Here is a 19,038-nt window from a genome sequence, read left to right as displayed (position 1 = left end):
TGGGAAGTGCCATTTAAGAAAAAAAAAAAAGATAAATCATCAAAAGAGTATTTAATGTATCTACTACACCACTACTATGTGCATTTTGGAGGAAACTGACTGGTTATATTTTGCTTGTTTTATTTTATTTTATTTATTTATTTATTTTGAGATGGAGTTTCACTCTTGTTACCCAGGCTGGAGTGCAATGGTGCGATCTCGGCTCGCCGCAACCTCCGCCTCCTGGGTTCAGGCAATTCTCCCGCCTCAGCCTCCTGAGTAGCTGGGATTACAGGCATGCGCCGCAATGCCCAGCTAATTTTTTGTATTTTTAGTAGAGACAGGGTTTCACCATGTTGACCAGGATGGTCTCGATCTCTTGACCTCGTGATCCACCTGCCTTGGCCTCCCAAAGTGCTGGGATTACAGGCTTGAGCTACCGCGCCCGGCCTGCTTGTTCTATTTTTAAAATAATTCAAAGGAGGAGAGCTTCTCAGGGTGAAGCGGGTCAGTTATACCAAGTTACAGAGTTTCAGATTGTATATCCTAAGTGATGTTTCAGATTGTACATCATAAATAAACCTGCCCACCTCCCTGACTCTTCTAATTTTTTCTTCACTTATACAAAGGTATTTTCACTTCATTTGTTTGGTAGACTATTGTTTGATCTGCTCAATGGAACTATCAAAGAAAACTATTAGGATCAATTCCAGGTGTTTTTACTAAAATGAATTATGACAGAGTGTGCTCATGCCAATGAATCATGCTATATTTGGTTTTATATCATACACACACAGCAGCAGCAGTATAAAACCCTCAAAATTCACCCCTACTAAGATAGCCCTGGTTCATGTTAACATGTATTTGCAAGGTCTTCAATCGATTTTGGTTTTTTGGCTTTTGTTCTTTCCTAAAAGCAAGGCTCATGCTTCCTTGTTCAGAATATGTTGAGAACTGACCTTGGTTATTGACTTGGAGGCCATGAAGTCCAGTGGGGGCAAAGCAAGTTTTATCCTGCAAGGGACCTGCTTCTTGTTTTTCAGTAAGCGCTTCACATGGTCTCCTTTGGCAAGGAAGGATACTTTGAAGGGAACTTTGAAGATCAAAGGGGTTTGTGTTTAATCCAACCATATACCCTCAATTAAGTCTGAAGAACCTAAGCGGTTGGGTTTTTTTTTGTTTTGTTTTGTTTTTTTTTTTTTTGGTCAGGACTATTTTGACACAGGCGATCTACTGGGGTTGTACATTGAGATTTTCTTCCATCTTTGTCATCTTTATATTCAAAACCTAAGCCAGATTCTCAACACTTTTTTGTTTGAGGCCACAGGAAAGTCTCCCTCAAGGCTGTAATTGAGGTCCACTGGATTTCAAACATGTCTTAAATTGGCAGTTGACTGTCCTGAAATTGTCATCTATTTTTGTAAGTTCCATCAGAAGCCATCTTATTCCATTGTCATGATGTACGGCAAGACTTGCTTGGTCTCTCAGGATACTGCTGTGAGATATACTTCCTTCTAGGTAAACCCAATCACTGCCTGCTAGGGACCACTACTACCCTGCTCGCCAGTCTCAATGACCAACAATATTACATTCATTTGGATGAGCAGTCTAAATTCTAAAACCTATCTTGAGGATGTGTATCTTCAATATTCTTCTATTACAAATTGTCTTCGCCCAGGAACCTTAGAAAACAGAGCCAAGGACAGGATCTTGTCTAAAATTTTATTTAGGTGTTACAAGCCTACAGCAGAGAAAGTGAGGGGCAAAGAAAGGGAGGTTAAGGAAGATGCTGTGCAATACAACAGCTATTGATAACGTAGCACAGCCCATCACAGGAATGCTCACTCAGCACTTAGGGATTCTCCAGAAATGCTACAAGGAGGAATCTCATCCTGGGAAGGAGAAAGTGGGAATTTACCCACCAGGTTCCCTCCTGTCTCCCATTACCTGTCGTTTAATTTTCACATTTTGTCCAGCCCAATTCCCTCCCAACCACATGAAACACGCAAAGAAAACCAAATTTCACACTCTGAAGTGTGAGATTCACCTAGTTTCAAAGGTCTGGCATAGAAGAGATGAGAGCCAAGAAAGAGAGAAAGATGGACATTTGGGGGAATCTGAGAAGGTAGGTGAAGATTTTGTACCCAAACAACTGGTTTCCACTCATTCACCAATCCACTTATGCCCTCTCCTCATCAAATTATTCCATCATAAAATCATTCACCAATCCACTTATGCCCTCTCCTCATCAAATTATTCCATCATAAAATCATTCACCAATCCACTTATGCCCTCTCCTCATCAAATTATTCCATCATAAAATGTAGGGCCTCTATTTCTCCTCAAGAAACACATCAATGCATCATAAAGACATAGTTCATGTCCATGGGCTTTCTAATTTGATGGAAGAGCCTGCATATGAGAATAAGAGAATCAAGAAGACTTTCCGTTTTAAGTGATACATAAAATAGAGTATGATTATAGAGTAAAGGGGTAATGAGGAGTGAGGAACTGGTTAACTGGGAAAGCTTTCTGAAAGGGTTAACATGTTTTGGTCTACTTTTTTTTAAAAGCAAAAGTTTCGAACAGGACTTCTCTCTCTTGCATGTCTTGGTCCTCTTTTCGCCAGACAATATATGGCTTAACTCATGCTGTACTGACATGTACATCGGAGTCTAGTTGGTTAATTCAGCAGAGTCCAGACACTCCAAAATCATCTTGACATATTCCAGCAGTTTGAGGACTGACACAGCTAGATACATGTAACTTTATTTATTATTATTATGTTTTATTTACATATTTATTTGAGCCATGGTCTCGCTCTGTCACTCAGGTCAGTGTACAGTAGCATGAACACAGCTTACTATAGCCTCAACCTACTGGGCTCAAGGAATCCTCTCACGTTAGCCTCCTGTGCAGCTGGGACCACTGGCGCATGCCAACATGCCTGGCTATTTTTATTATTGTTGTTCTTTGTAGAGATGGGGCGTCTCCCTTTGTTGCCCAGGCAGATCTTGAACTCCTGGGCTTAAGCAATCAACCTGCCTCAGTCTCCCAAACTTCTGCAATTACAAAGGTGAGCCAAGCTTTATTTTTTTTTTATGTAAGTGACACATCTATCACAAACTGTTTAACCATCTTAAAAAGAGTCATAGGTGTCAATGAATGCAGCAAATTCTATACAAAATTTTAATAAGAATAAAAACTTAGAAAAAAGGATGGGTGATGAGAAGAAATGATTGTATCAGGGGGATCATCATCTTTACAATGTATGTAACTATGAATGCTTAATTCCCATTCAAATCACATATTTAATCTAGTAGCAATTGATATTGAACACAATTTATATAAATTGAATTTATATTAAGTTATCATAGGCCATTAATAGACAAATTGCTTCCCAAATGATTAAGTTTAAAAAGATGAATACATTCCAAAAGTAAATGGATAATGGATAACTCAAAGATGCTTTATTACATTGCTTCTTTTAAATTTTCTTTAAAAATGGACTTTATTAATATTTAGAATGTACATTTGAAACTTACAACAAACCATACCCAGATGAGTATGACACACTAATATATTTATTTATTATACATACAATTATAACAATTTAAAATTATTTTCAGTAAAAAAAGAATGTGCTTCAATTTTATGACTACACACACACACACACATCATCATCATCATCATCATCATCATCTCTCTATGAATATGCTATAAACTAAGAATCTTGGCTGTGTTTAAGTATAATAACATGATTATAGGACACGTTCTAGGTCAATTAATTGCCTTTGTTTTCCTCTTTATTTTTCTTTCTTTTTTGAGATGGAGTCTCACTCTATGGCCCAGGTTGGAATGCAATGGCATGATCTCAGCTCACTGCAACCTCCACCTCCCAGGTTCAAGCAATTCTCCTGCCTCAGCCTCCTTAGTAGCTGGGATTACAGGCACCTGCCACCATGGTTGGCTAATTTTTTGTATCTTTAGTAAAAACCGGGTTTCACCATGTTAGCCAGGCTGGTCTAGAACTCCTAACCTCATGATCTGCCCAAAAAGTGCTGGGATTACAGGCATGAGCCACTGCGCCCAGCTGCCTTTGTTTCCTTGAAGCCAATTAATACCAGTAGGAAAAGTATACAAAGCAATTTAACACTATATGAGTTAATAATACATTTTCAAAGATTAGATGTCTATGTTTTCTACATAGTTCTTACATAATTAGAGTAAAATACTTAATTCACATGATGAATAATGTTTATGGCTCTCATATTTACACTCTTCCTTCCTTTTTTGTTCAACTAACTTCTTGCTTTTATTTTTTTCTTGCATTTTAGGTTTTGAGGTACATGTGAAGAACATGCAAGATAGTTGCATAGGTACACATGTGGCAGTGTGATTTGCTGCCTTCCTCCCTTTCACCTATATCTGGCATTTCTCCCCATGCTATCTCTCCTCAACTCCCCACCCTCCACTGTCCCTCCCCTATTCCCCGCAACAGACCCCAGTGTATAGTGCTCCCCTCCCTGTGTCCATGTGTTCTCATTGTTTAACACCCAATCAGTTCATGGTTCAACATTTTCCATACTTCAATAATGAGTGGAATAATTTGGGACAATTTAGTTAATGGAAATGCCTTAGCCATCACCTAAAAGAGGAAGGCTTTGAAGCCTTACTGATACTTTAATTCACATACACTTTTATTGGTTTTACATGTGCTCATTAATTATTTTATCTCCATGCATTTCTTCTGTTCTCTGTAGCAAACTTTTTGAATTGTGAAGAGTGATGCTTCTACATTGGTTTGATAAACATAACTTCTACATTTTATCAAGTTTTTTGTTGTTTTGCTGAGCTAAAAAACAAAACCTTCTGGCAAATTCATCTAGAATATAAGTTCTTAACCATGTTGAGGCAACAAGCCCCTTTGACAACCTGGTGCAGTTCCATTAACCTTCACCAAACTGATTACACTATCTTGGAGTAATACTGCTATACAAATATTAAAATATGTTTTAAATTATGTAATACTATATGTTTATTATATTAAATAACAAGCTCTAGTGGTACGGTAATAACTGCTATAATATCTAGAGATGGATATTTGACTAGATTTTGAAATATCTGCAACTATTAGGTGACACAAAAATACTTTTTTTTAATGAAAATAAATCACAAGATTATTGGATATTTTTCCAATTCATATGTAAACTCCAGAAGGTGGGAACTTTGTCAACCGAGCACAAGGTTGGGAGAGTGTAGATGCAGGTACTCAAAATAGTATAAATCTCCTCTGAGGAGGAACCCATGAATGCTTGAAGTCTCTCATGTGCCTTTTGAGGAAATGGCCCTTTTGTAAGGCACTTGTCTGTCTCTCCCATGACTTGAAGGGACTTGACTTGCTGAACAAGTCTACAATATTTCTAGCTACTCTCTGTTCCTTCACACCATGAACAATTTGATATTTGCCTTCTTTCTTTTTTAAAAACTTTCTTCCTGGCCAGGCACAGTGGCTCATGCCTATAATCCCAGCACTTTGGGAGGCTGAGGCAGGTGGATCACTTGAGACCAGCAGTTCGAGACCAGCCTGCCAACATGGTGAAATGGTGTGTCTACTAAAAATAGAAAGCTTAGCTTTTTCCAAAGTTTTCTTTACGCTTGCTATGAATACAAGTTGAACCTCAGCTCTGCTGGTGATAATTTTGTCCATGAGAAGTTCAATTCTTCAAATTAAAACAAAATAAATCTTCAGGCCTCATTCTCTAGGATACTTTGCTAACCTTAACTGTTGTTTGCTTTGAAAAAAGATACCTAGAGAACAAATCCAAGATAGCCAAATAGGAACAGCTCTGGAGTGCAGTTCCCAGTGAGAATGCAGAGGGTGAGTGATCACTGCAATTCCAAATGAGTTTTTCCTGCCCATAGACCAGGGGATTCCCAGGCAGAAAAGAGCTGCGCATCCCCAATATGGCTATTTCAGCCGGCGCAGCAGGTCTCCGCACAAAAACTCACACAAATCTGGGTAGCCATTTCAACTGGTGCCTGGAATGCCTGGGAGACAGAGGCACCCATTCAACTGAAAAAAAGGAGGCTGAAACAGGGAGCCAGACAATCTGGCTCAGCAGATCCCACCCCCATAAAGACCAGCAATCTGAAACGCTCTGGAATGAGAGTTTCACAGCAAGCATAGCTGGACCTGGGATGGTCCAGCTCTGCAGTAGGAAAGGCATCTGCCATTACCGAGGCAGTCCACCACTACCGAGGCAGTCGGTCATTACCGAAGCAGTCCACCATTACCAAGGCAGTCTGCCATTACAGAGACAGTCCGCCATTACTGAGACAGTTCTAACTATACCTCTATAAACAAACCACAAGGAAGCTCACACAGCAGCTGGGCAGAGGCCACAACAACTCAGCAATGCCTCTGCTGGCACACTGTGACTAGGATACCTCCTCACTGGGCAGGGCATCTCTGAGAAAAGGTAGCAGCATGTCAGGAACTTACAAATAAAGCCCCACTTTCCCAGGACAGAGGACTGGAGGAAAATGTGGTTATGAGTTCTGCTGCAGCAGACTTAAATGTACCTGCCCAGCAGCTCTGGACAGAACAATGGAGCTCACAGTTCAGCACTTGAGCTCCTTTAAAGGACAGACTGTCTCCTCAAGGAGCTCCCCACCCCCTGTATATCCAAAGAGACACCTCATAAAGGAGAGCTCAGGATGACATCTGGCGGGTATCATTCTGGGACAAAGATAACAGAAGAAGAAACTGGCAGCAACCCTTACTGTTCTGCAGCCACCACACGTGATCCCAAGGCAAGCAGGGTCTGGAGTGGACCTCCAGCAGTCCTACACCAGAGGGGCCTGACTGTTAGAAGGAAAATTTAAAAACAGAAATAAATAAATTCATCATACACAAAAAGGACATCCACTCAGAGACCCCATCTGAAAGTCACCAACCACAAAGACCACAGGTAGATAAACCCACAAAGATGTGAAGAAACCAGTGCAAAAAGTTAAAATACCCAAAACCAGAATGCCCCTCCTCCTCCAAGGGATCACAACTCCTCACCGGCAAGGGAACAAGCCTGGATGGAGAATGAGTCTGATGAATTGACAGAAACAGGCTTCAGAAGGTGGGTAGTAACAAACTTCTCTGAGCTAAAAGATCATGTTCTAACCCAATGCAAAGAAACCAAGCACCTTGAAAAAAGTTTCAATGAAATACTAACAAGAATAAACAGCTTAGAGAGGAATATAAATGAATTGATGGAGCTGTAAAAACATGAGAACTTCGCAAAGCATACACAAGTTTTAATAGCCAAATCAACCAAGCAGAAGAAAGGATATCAGAGATTGAAGATCAACTCAATGAAATAAAATGAGAAGGAAGGATTAGAGAAAAAAGAGTAAAAAGAAATGAACAAAGCCTCCGAGAAATATGGGATTATGTGAAAAGACCTAATCTATGTTTGATAGGTGTACCTGAATGTGACAGAGAGAACGAATCCAAGCTGGAAAATACTCTTCAGGGCATTATGCAGGAGAACTTCCCCAACCTAGCAAGGCAGGCCAACATTCAAGTCCAGGAAATACAGAGAACACCACAAAGATAATCATCAAGAAGAGCAACCCCAAGCACATAATCCTCAGATACACCAGGGTTGAAATGAAGGAAAAAATGTTAAGGGCAGCCAGAGAGAAAGATCAGGTTACCCACAAAGGGAAGCCCGTCAGACTCACAGCAGATCTCTCAGCAAAAACCCTACAAGCCAGAAGAGAGTGCGGGCCAATATTCAACATCCTTAAAGAAAATGGTGTTGAGAAAACTGGCTAGCCATGTGCAGAAAGCAGAAACTGGATCCCTTCCTGACACCTTACACTAAAATTAACTCCAGCTGGATTAAAGACTTAAACATGAGACCTAACACCATAAAAACCCTAGAAGAAAATCAAGGCAAAACTGTTCAGGACATAGGCATAGGCAAGGGCTTCATGACTAAAACACCAAAAAGCATTGACAACAAAAGCCAAAATAGACAAATGGGACCTAATTAAACTCCACAGCTTCTGCACAGCAAAAGAAACAATCACTAGAGTGAATCGGCAACCAACAGAATGGGAAAAAATTTCTGCAATCTGTCCATCTGAAAAAGGGCTGATATCCAGAATCTATAAAGAACTAAAACAGAGTTACAAGAAAAAAAATCATTCAAAAGTGGGTGAAGGATATGAACAGATGCTTTTCAAAAGAAGACTTATATGAGGCCAACAAACATTTGAAAAAATGCTCATCATCACTGGTCATTAGAGAAATGTAAATCAAAACCACATTGAGATACCATCTCACAACAGTTAGAATGGCAATCATTAAAAAATCTGGAGACAACAGATGCTGGAGAGGATGTGGAGAAATAGGAACACTTTTACACTGTTGGTGGGAGTGTAAAATAGTTCAATCATTGTGGAAGACAGTGTGGTGATTCCTCAAGGACCTAGAAAAAGAAATTCCATTTGACCCAGAAATCCCATTACTGGGTATATATCCAAAGCAGTATAAATCATTCTATTATAAAGATACATGCACATGTATGTTCATTGTGGCACTGTTTACAATAGCAAAGACCTGGAACCAACCCAAATGCCCATCGATGATAGACTGGACAAGGTGGCCCATATATACCATGGAATACTATGCAGCCATAAAAATGATCAGTTCGTGTCCTTTGTAGGGACGTGGGTGAACCTAGAAACCACTATTCTAAGAAAACTGACACAAGAACAAAAAATCAAACACCACATGTTCTCATTCATAGGCGGGTGTTGAACAGTGAGAACACATGGACACAGCGAGGGGAGAATCACACACTAGGGTCTGTTGTGGGGGACTAGGGAGGGGCAGTGGGGGTAGGGAGCTGGGGAGAAATGCCAGATATAGGTGACAGGGATGGAGGCAGCAAACCACATTGCTATGTATGTACCTATGCAACAATCCTGCATGTTCTGCACATGCATCCCAGAACCTAAAGTGCAATAATATATATTTTTGAAAAAAACAACAAACAAACAAAAACATACCCCAATTTCTATTGATGGAAATCACAAGCACTATTAATATGACTGTGGTTATATTAATAGTCATATTATTATATGGTTAGTTGCTGATAAACATAACTAAATGGAAAGCTATATTTTCATTATTAAATCCAGATTTTAAAATAAAGTTGATACCTGATTTTCGGTGAGATGAATTAGCACATTTTGTTTAGTATTATAAATAGCTGTGATTTCAATTACCTCATCTGTAATCCAGTTTGCTTGTCATCATTACCATAAATATATTTTGAGTTTACTAAAACATATCCTGAAATTAAGCATCATTCAATGTAGCTTTGAATTCTAATACTGCACTGAAATTTCCAAAGAACCAAAGGCATTCAATTTCATGTACTAACATGTGTATGCCTATGTTCCGCAGAGGAGTTGCTACCATTCAAAAAATCTGCAGTTTTCAAGTGGTAAGTCTTTAGGAAGAGTATGTGTAACACAATTCTGCTTCGTGCAAATTGTAGTAAACATGGTAGTGAGAGAACAGATAACCTCCATTCATTAAAAAGTAATATAGATACCATGTTCCTAACACACATTAACATTTTGTGCAAACGCAAAAGTCTAAGTGTATGTAATATTATCATGTAAGATTTTAGTAAATGCAGTTCACACAGGAAGTGCTATTTGTCTTTTAAAATAAACATTATCTTTACAGTCTCAATTTCTTAGCTTTCTTGGAGTTGGTCCCTAATTTCCTCATATCATAAAAATAATTTAATTTATATTTAGAAATCACCATCCAACAAGCTACTATACCACTCTTAACCCGCCTCTGCATCATTAGGACATATTTCATTTGAACATCCAACAAATTAGCTCTATATGTCAACTCAAGGAGCATTAATTTTAATTTTCACATGGACAAAAGATTCTATAAAACAAATGCTGACCAGGTAGTTGCACAGCTCTTGTTTTTATGTGAAACTGAGAAGATAATTTAAATGCATACTGGGGAAGCTGAGTTTTATTGAATATGTGGGATCTTTGGTACATACTATTTTAGCTTAACATCTGCTATGTTTGGATATGTGTATGAATAAGCATCGTGCACACAGGTGTACCTTAGCTCAGCAGTGATTATTGAATTCCAACAGATTACAGGCAGCAGAAAGCAGTCCCCAGGATAAATGCAGATGGGATTTGTGAGAGTGAGGTCCAGATGCAGGATGGGTACCAGAGGTTCCAACAGCCTCAAAACTTCACTTAAGCCTTGTACTTAGCATTAGTTACCACCTTTATTTTCCTTGCTATATTTTAGCTTCAGCACTAGCAAGCTTTCCTCTGGTTAAAGGATGAAATCTTGAACGTCCAAATGATTCTTAAGGTAATTTATTTCAACCCCCCCCTCAATTTGGCTGTTGGACAGATGATATTCAAAAGAAGTTGAGTTTATTAAATTTTTCTTTTTCCCTTCAGAACAGAGCTGATAGTTATGTTCCAACCACGTGATCTTGGTAAAAGAACACTGACTACTAGGTATTTGGGAATAAAAATAACTGCATCTCACAGGGGAAAAGAAAGAACTCCGGAAACAACCTACCATAGTAGCAAGTGGAAGAAACAGAAACGGAATAGACCTCAGGGATGAGAGGGTCATACTGGAAGGAAGACAGGGCTTCAGGTTGCAGTCAAGTAGGACTCTGTGGAGTTCTCAAGGTGAAAAATCACATGAAGCATGTCGGTTCCTCTGACTCTCATTCATGTTTCTCTGCATTGCCTTTCCTCTGGACTCTTGACTTTTCACCCTAAATTGTCAGTATGGATACTTCTCGCACCTGTAGATTCTGGATATAAACCAATTCCTGGCTAATCACAGCTTAATTGCTATAAATGCAATTTTAAAATTGCATTCCATTTCTTTAAGTATTTTATGTTTTTAAATATTTTTTTTTTTTTTTTGAGATGGTGTTTCGCTCTTGTTACCCAGGCTGGAGTGCAATGGCGCGATCTTGGCTCACCGCAACCTCCACCTCCTGGGTTCAGGCAATTCTCCTGCCTCAGCCTCCTGAGTAGCTGGGATTACATTTTTTATCAGACAATTTTGCAGCTTAGTCACAAATGTCCATAAAGAGAAAAACAAAAAGTAGTCCCAGGCTCGGACTTCCTACTTCTCTCTCTCTCTTTCTGGCCTTCCTTCCTGGGTGATATATCCAGGATCATTGATAAGATCAAATATCATCTCTTGATTCATGACTTCAAATATTATATTCAGTCCAAAGCTCTTTCTAATCTCCAGATTCATATATCTTCAAACTCACTCTGATATCTGCAACCAGCATCTCAAACTCAGGCTTTACATGTCCAAAGGGCACAGAAGAAACCTGAATAAAAAGTGATCGCTTCATTGATACTTACTCTTCTACTGTTACACAAGCAACTACTTTATTTTTTATGCTTCTAGAGATGTTATATGCAATCTCACACACACCCACACACACACACACATTGTGGTAGGCAGCATCTAAGATGGTCCAAATGACTCCATCTTCTGTATGCAAAGCCCTTGGAATCCCTTGCTAATCCACTCTTTGGCTATCTTGCGTCACACAAATAAAATAGATCCACTCTGAGTGGATCCCACCTCTATGATTAGGTTACCAAAGACTGCAACTTGGGTTTGGCTAGCTGATTCTCCCTGTTACTGGCCTTGATGAAATGAAACAAAACAAAGGAAAAGTTAAGTGATAAGGAACTGAAGGCAGTCTACAGCCAACAGACAGGGAGGACCTGGGACCCTCGGCCAAACAACCCTTGAGGAGAGGAATTCCACCAAGTATGGAAGTGATCTTGGAAGCAGATCCTTCTCCAGTCAAAACTTAGTTGAATCCCCAGCTCTGGCTGGCACTTAGACTTTAGGCTTGTAAGAGGCCCTGAAGCAGAAAATCTGTGCCCATATTTCCAACCCACAAAAATAGGGAGATAACAACTGTTTGCTGTTTTAAGCTGCTAAGTTTTGGGAAGATTTACTATGCAGCAATAAATAATCCACATACATTTGTACTTTAAAAAAATGATATTCTATACACTCTTCTATATGTGTATAAATACACACAAAATATGTATTAACCCTCAGTTTATGTATTCGTAAGACTTCACATCAACAAAGGAGAAATAAAAGATAAGAAATTGAGAATGTAGGATGGATTTTCTTAGGTGTAAATCTATTTCAGGGATACACAGAAATTTATCTCTTCCATAACTGCACATTAACAGGCAGTAGATTCAAAAATATCAATTTAAAGCAAGTTTTTTCTTGTTGTTTCTTTGTTTTTGTTTTGTTTTGTTTTTTGAGACAGAGTCTCACTCTGTTGCCAGGCGCCAGGCTGGAGTGCAGTGGCACAATCTCGGCTCACTGCAACCTCTGTGTCCCAGGTTCAAGCAATTCTCCTGAGTAGCTGGGACTACAGGCACACACCACCATGCCCAGCTAACTTTTGTATTTTTAGTAGAGATGGGGTTTCACCATGTTGGCCAGGATGATCTCGATCTCTTGACCTCGTGATCCGCCTGCCTCGGCCTCCCAAAGTGCTGGGATTACAGGCTTGAGCCACCACGCCTGGCCGAAAGTTTTTTGAATAAAAAAAATAATTAGGCCTATGGACAAAACAGGTACAATTAACTTCCTAGCTAAAACTGAAATGAAGTTATGAAATTCCACCATTGACCACAACCTCCTTTCAAACAGGATCTAGAATGTTGTAATTATCCTGAGACCACAAGTTTCAAACAGCTCTACTGCCAATATCGGCAATTGTGGTGATAGATGGATTCATGATTCTAAAGAGATTGAATGCATCAGTATTTCTTTTCTGAGTCTGCTCTATTTCTGATAGTGTCACACTTTCCTTCTCAACATCTTAATTTAGGCATCAACCCTACTGTCTTCAGAGATTTTCATTAACAGTTTCATTATTACAAGGTAATTATTTGCATGTTATCAATATCTACATAATTCGTGGTGATACTCTTTTCTTAAGCTTACCTCTGTTTTGTTTATGTCTAAGTTCCTAAAGTCATTCTACAGACGTAGATATATGTGGCTTTGGTAAATCACAGTGATTTCTCCAAAATAACAGATTAGCAGAGGAGGAATTTCTTTAAGAGAATAGGCAACTATTTACAATACCAAAGACATGGAGTCGATCTAGGTGCCCATCAATGGTAGACTAAAGTAAATGTGGTATGTACACACCTTGGCATACTATGTAGCTATAAAATGAATAAAATCATGTCCTTTGCAGCTATATGGATGCAGTTGGAGGCCATTATCCTAAGAGACTTAATGTGGGAACAGAAAACCAAATACTATATGTTCCAAATTATAAGTGGGAGCTAAGCATTTAGTGCTCATAGACATGAGGATGGCAACAATAGAACCTGGTGACTACTGGGGGTGAGGGACAAGGGCTCAAAAACTAAATAGTGGGTGCTACGTTCATTACATAAGTGAGAGGATCAATTGTACCTCAAACCTCAGCATCACATAATATACACAATAACAATCCTCCATATGTACCTGCTGAATCTAAAATAAAAGTTGAAAATATTTTAGAGAGAGAGAGAGGGAATAGGTAACTAAAACTGAAAAGCAGTGACATGCCTAAGCACCCATTTTAAGTGCTAGTGCTCTAGCCAATTTATAGTTCTTCCTGAGTCACTGTCATTAGGATACCACATTGTCCTTTATCTTGGCGTGTGGCAGGAGGAGTGACAGAAAATACTAGTACAAATAATTACAGCCATCAAGGACATTTGCAAGTTGTTTGAATTTGATGAGGGCGGCACTAAAATCCAAGTGACTGAGCAAAAGACTTAAAAAGCTACTGAGTAACGTATCTTGAAATCTCTTTATCTTTCATTTCATTTGTGATCTTCAGGGTAGTACTGTGTTTCATTTAGAGAAAAGAAAGGAATATGTTTACTCTTACATTTTTACATTTCAAGTCTTGAGGACACCTCTGTCAGACACACTCATCCTCTTAAACGTGGCTGCCACTTGTTTCTTGGTTATTGTAGGTGGTTTCATCTCCCTTGTTTCCACGATAGTAACTGCTAGCACATTGAAATCCTAGTTACATATTGCAAGCGGTAATTAGGAGATGCTAGGCTAGAGAGTTTTTAGCTCTACCATTGTTGTCTTGGATTATACCATGAATGCCAGACCATCTGTCAGGAAAGTGCTGCCAAGAGTGGATATTTATCTGGCTTCTCTGTCAATTTAAGAGGTCTTAGCAAGTTGGCCAGCTGCCAGCAGCTACAGAACCAACCTTCAGAGAGATGACTGCCGAGGATATGACTGAAACTGTACAATTTTAATCTCCCTTTTCATTTATCCAATTTTTCCACATCTGCACATAATGAAAGGAAAACTGACTCAACCCCCTGTGCACCCCCATGCTCACTTGTGATGATTCTTTCTCTTCCTGTCCATCACTTTCTGTCAAAATCTCATCCATCCTTCAGGGTCCAGCTGAAATTACAGTCACAGGTAGAATCAAAATGTTACTTCTATCTTTTGTATTCTTCTTTGCTGTTGGCTTAACACATTTATTAAGCATCCATTACACATTATGCTGTAGTTGCCAGATAGCTAATAGATTGTACATAGCTCTCTAGCCAGGAATGCAAAAGTCTGTGTAACTCATTAATCTTCTAGTGAGTGTCTAAGTAATTATTGCAAAAAAATGGAACGAAGAGGCAAATCTCTAACCAAATTAAGGAGTGGTGGAAATGTTCATGAGAAGTATTTATTAAGTTTTCCCATGGGGTCAAACATTGAAGATGTAATGACGAGTCAGAAAAGGAGATAAAAATTCAACACAGGAGACAGATGACTCCCATTCCAGTGTAACAGATATATATACAATGAGCAACAGGGGAGTGAAACTTCCAAAAAAATGATTTCAACTAAGATGCACATATATATATATTTGAGACAGAGTGTCACTCTATCACTCAGGCTGGAGTGCAGTGGCATGATCTTAGCTCACTGCAACCTCCACCTCCAGGTTCAAGTAATTCTCCTGCCTCAGCCTCCTGTGTAGCTGGGATTACAGGTGCATGCCACCACAAACAGCTAATTTTTGTATTTTTAGTAGAGGCGGGGTTTCACCATGTTGGCCAGGCTGGTCTTGAACTCCAAGCCTCAAGGGATCCACTTACCATGGCCTCCCAAAGTGCTGAGATTGGAGGTGTGAGCCACCATGCCCAGCCAAAATGGATATATTTAATAACGGAATTACCTAATGTTTTGTCAATTATGAATACAAATTTTAAAATGTGGCACATATACACCATGGAATACTATGCAGTCATAAAAAATGATGAGTTTGTGTCCTTTGTAGGGACATAGATGAATATGGGAAACATCATTCTCAGCAAACTGACTCAATAACAGAAAATCAAACACCACATGTTCTCACTCATAGGTGGGTGTTGAACAATGAGAACACATGGACACAGGGAGAGGAGCATCACACACTGGGGTCTGTTGCGGAGTCAGGGCAGGGGAGGGACAGCAGGCGGTGAGGAGGTTGGGGAGGGATAACATGGGGAGAAATGCAAGATATAGGTAGCAGGGGGATGGAGGCAACAAACCACTTTTCCATGTATGTACCTATGCAACAATCCCATATGATCTGCACATGTACCCCAGAACCTAAAGTACAATTAAAAAATAATAAATAAATTTATATAGGAGCTTCACAATATGTTCCGATTTTAATTTCTCCTAATGTGCAGAGAATGAGTTATAGTTATTTTATGTGTTTCTTTTTTCATTGAAAAAATCTTGATTGCAAAATACAGCTATAAGTTTGGCAGATTGTTTTGGCATAAGGAAAAAGTTTTGAAAAAAAATGAAGACTAGAGGCATAAGATTTTGTTTATTATCTAAGAAGACTGGCTTTCCAAGTGTCCCTGAACATAATTATTTGAAATGAAAACCTAAGCTTCTCTCTGGGGTTGGGTTATTGGCTTTAAAGAAGAGCAAGGTAGGAGGTAGATCAATCACTAGAGGTCAGGGGTTGTGAGAAATTGTGATGGCAGTGCTGAGTCAAGCTGACTTTCATGCCTAGTATTTAGAGTGATGCTGGTGTTGTCAGCCTTGCCTATAGTCTAGAGGGTTCTTTAGAGTATGGTGGATATGACTAGCAAGAACATAGATGCCATGGACATCCCTCATCTATAATGAGGGAAGGTGTCTTAGAACATGAGCTCTGTGTTAGTCTGTTCTTGCACTGCTATAAAGAAATACCTGAGACTGGGTAATTTATAAAGAAAAGAGGTTTAATTGGCTCATGGTTCTGCAGGTTGTACTGAAAGTATGGTGGCTTCTGCTTCTGGGAAGGCCTCAGGAAACTTACAGTCATGCTGGAAGCACAAGAGGAAGCAGGCATGAATTACATGGCAGGAGCAGGAAGAAGAGGAGGGGAAGGTGTGGCACACTTTTAAACAACCAACTCTCACAGTAACTCAGTATCACAGTAACAGCACCAAGGGAGTATGGTGTTAAACCATAAGAAACCACCCCCATGATCCAATATCCTCTCACTAGGCCCCACCTCCAGCATTGGGGATTATGTTTCAGCATGAGATTTGGGTGCAGACACAAATCCAAACCACATTAGGCTATCATACTTGCCTGATGTTGTAATCTCCTGGGAAGTTCAAAATATGGGTCCTTCCCCAAGGATTCTAATTTTATTGGTCTGGAGTATAGCCTAGGTTCAGAGATTCTTTATTTTTTTATTTTATTTTATCTTTTTGTGCTAATAGGAAAAGGCTACCTGGGACTGGGGATTCTTAAAAGACCTCAGAAAACTTGAGAACCACTGTTACAGAAGATAGGGTGGTTCAGGACATAATATTAGGGTAAGTCGATCCCCCTAAGTCCCAAAAACAGATACAGAATAACCCCAAGACATCGAATTGCATAGAAAAGTAAGACATGTGAATACACAATTGGTAAAGAGGCATTCAAGGACTTTTCAGGAAGAAAGTGTCAAAATACCATAATTCCATATCACGGAGCAAATGCAGAAGTCGTTCAAGATCCTGGTCCAGGGCTTGGGGACCAGAATTGGAGGTAACAAGAAATGTACAAAGAGATGAGAAACGGCAATTTTGAAGAGGCTTTGGTAGAACAGCACCAGGGACTCATCCCCACACCCTCATTGGTACAAACACAAGGTCACATTTTATTAGATTTGCAAATATAAATGATGATACCCATATATCATCTATCACCTATTACTATGGTCATTTAGTACTTCTTAGCTACTTGTTAGCTTGTAAAGTCCTAAGTTAAATAATTATTTTATATACACTAAGCCAGATGTACTTGAGTTTATATATTACCAACATTCTGAAGGTCATGGGGTGAGGGGGGAAGGGGTGTATTAGTCCATTCTCTTACTGTTATAAAGAACTACCTGGGACTGGGTAATTTATTAAGAGAAGAGGTTTAATTGACTCATAGTTCCACAGGCTCTGTAGGAAGCGTGGCTAGGAGTCCACAGGGAACTTACAATCATGGTGAAAGGGGAAGAAGGCACATCTTACCAAGGCAGAGCAAGAGAGAGAGATACATAAGGGAGAAGCATGACACACTTCACATTTTACATCACATCTCATGAGAATTCACTACCGTCAAGAACTGCAAGGGGAACATCCACCCCCATGATCCAATCACCTCCTACCAAGCCCCTCCTCATATTTGACATGAGATTTGGGAACCGATGCAAATCAAAATCCTATCAGGGGAAAACCCCATTCAATGGCTATCACACTTGCCATATCTAGATGGGAAATGTTACACAAATGCAGGGACTTGACCACAGTTTTGGACCACAGGGACAAAGGTCACTTCGTCCTGTGTAAACAGGACACTGTTTTACTGGATTCGTCCTCGAGAAATAACTTCCTTAGAAACCTGCATTAATATCTATATAGTTTTCACATAGTATAAAAAAAGTGAAGTTTTGTAAACAGGTCCAATAACAATCAACAGGAACGTATGCCTACAGCTGAGGGAAGCTGGAGCTCTAACATTGAAACTGGGGTTTAGTTTTAACAAAAAACGTTTAAACTTTTTTTTAAACAAAAAAAAAATAGATGTTTAAGTCTTACAAAATAACAAGAATTTTCACCTGCTTAAAATATAATGTGAAATTTGCGAATGAAACTTACACTATGTATCTCTAAAGCAGAGGAAATGTATGACCAAAGCAAATGAATAAAAATATGGTAGAAACTTACCATTACGTAAAATGATGCATGCCCACTCCGGACGTTTTTGCACGCGGGGATTTCTAAAATCCAAACATCTCAAGGATTTCGTTTTAGTCCTTCAAATATTTTAACACATTTAACTTAAATATTTTCCCTTCCAGTCTACCTAATCAACTCTACCTCCAAGCAACCGCTTCTCTGCTAAGCAGCATCAGCTGGATTTCAAGACTGCCTGATTTCAATAACTGGATGTTAATTAGCGACTGTTCTCCCTCATACAAAGTCTCATGAGAAAAAGAGTAGTCTTAGTCTCATGTTAGAATAAAAACTTTAAATTAAATTTAGCGGAGTTCTTTTGAGCAAAAAAGCATGCACGAATTGGGCAGTACCCAAGAACTAGTAAAAGTTCACAGAGCCCCACCCAGCAAAGTGGGTAGACAGCATAAAACTCACTGCCTGCAAAAATCATTAGTTGGAGCTTGGCGTCTCCCTTATATAGACACGCTCTAATCAGTTGACCCACTGTGACTGGCTGAAGCTTGGGTGTTGTGATTGGCTGACACTCAGTGATTCGTTACAATATACTCCCGTTAGGCTGTGGTTTGTTTACATATCAAGTTAGGTTGCCCTTCGTGAGACACAGGGAGCTTTAGACCAAATTTAATTTAACATTCACAAAAGGTTTATTTCAGTAAAACTCCTTATATGTCCAAAAAG

At 39.3% G+C, this 19,038-nt stretch overlaps 1 long non-coding RNA gene across 1 annotated transcript in view; it reads right to left on the bottom strand.

The window, feature by feature from the left end:
- The window catches only part of LOC128930306 (uncharacterized), a 203,953-nt gene extending 185,148 nt beyond the window's left edge, over positions 1 to 18,805 (bottom strand). The window contains exons 1-2 of the long non-coding RNA XR_008478217.2: positions 18,349 to 18,805; positions 14,493 to 14,560 (exon numbers count right to left, since the gene is read on the bottom strand). This is a non-coding gene — a long non-coding RNA (uncharacterized LOC128930306). The remainder of the gene's footprint in view (positions 1 to 14,492; positions 14,561 to 18,348) is intronic.
- Positions 18,806 to 19,038: the final 233 nt, after the last annotated feature.

The sequence above is a fragment of the Callithrix jacchus genome, chromosome 20 (genome assembly GCF_049354715.1).
Source record: "Callithrix jacchus isolate 240 chromosome 20, calJac240_pri, whole genome shotgun sequence".
Classification (NCBI taxonomy): Eukaryota; Metazoa; Chordata; class Mammalia; order Primates; family Cebidae; genus Callithrix; species Callithrix jacchus.
The sequence above is the reverse complement of the archived record's forward strand: the minus strand, read 5'-3'. Positions and strand labels throughout refer to the sequence as shown.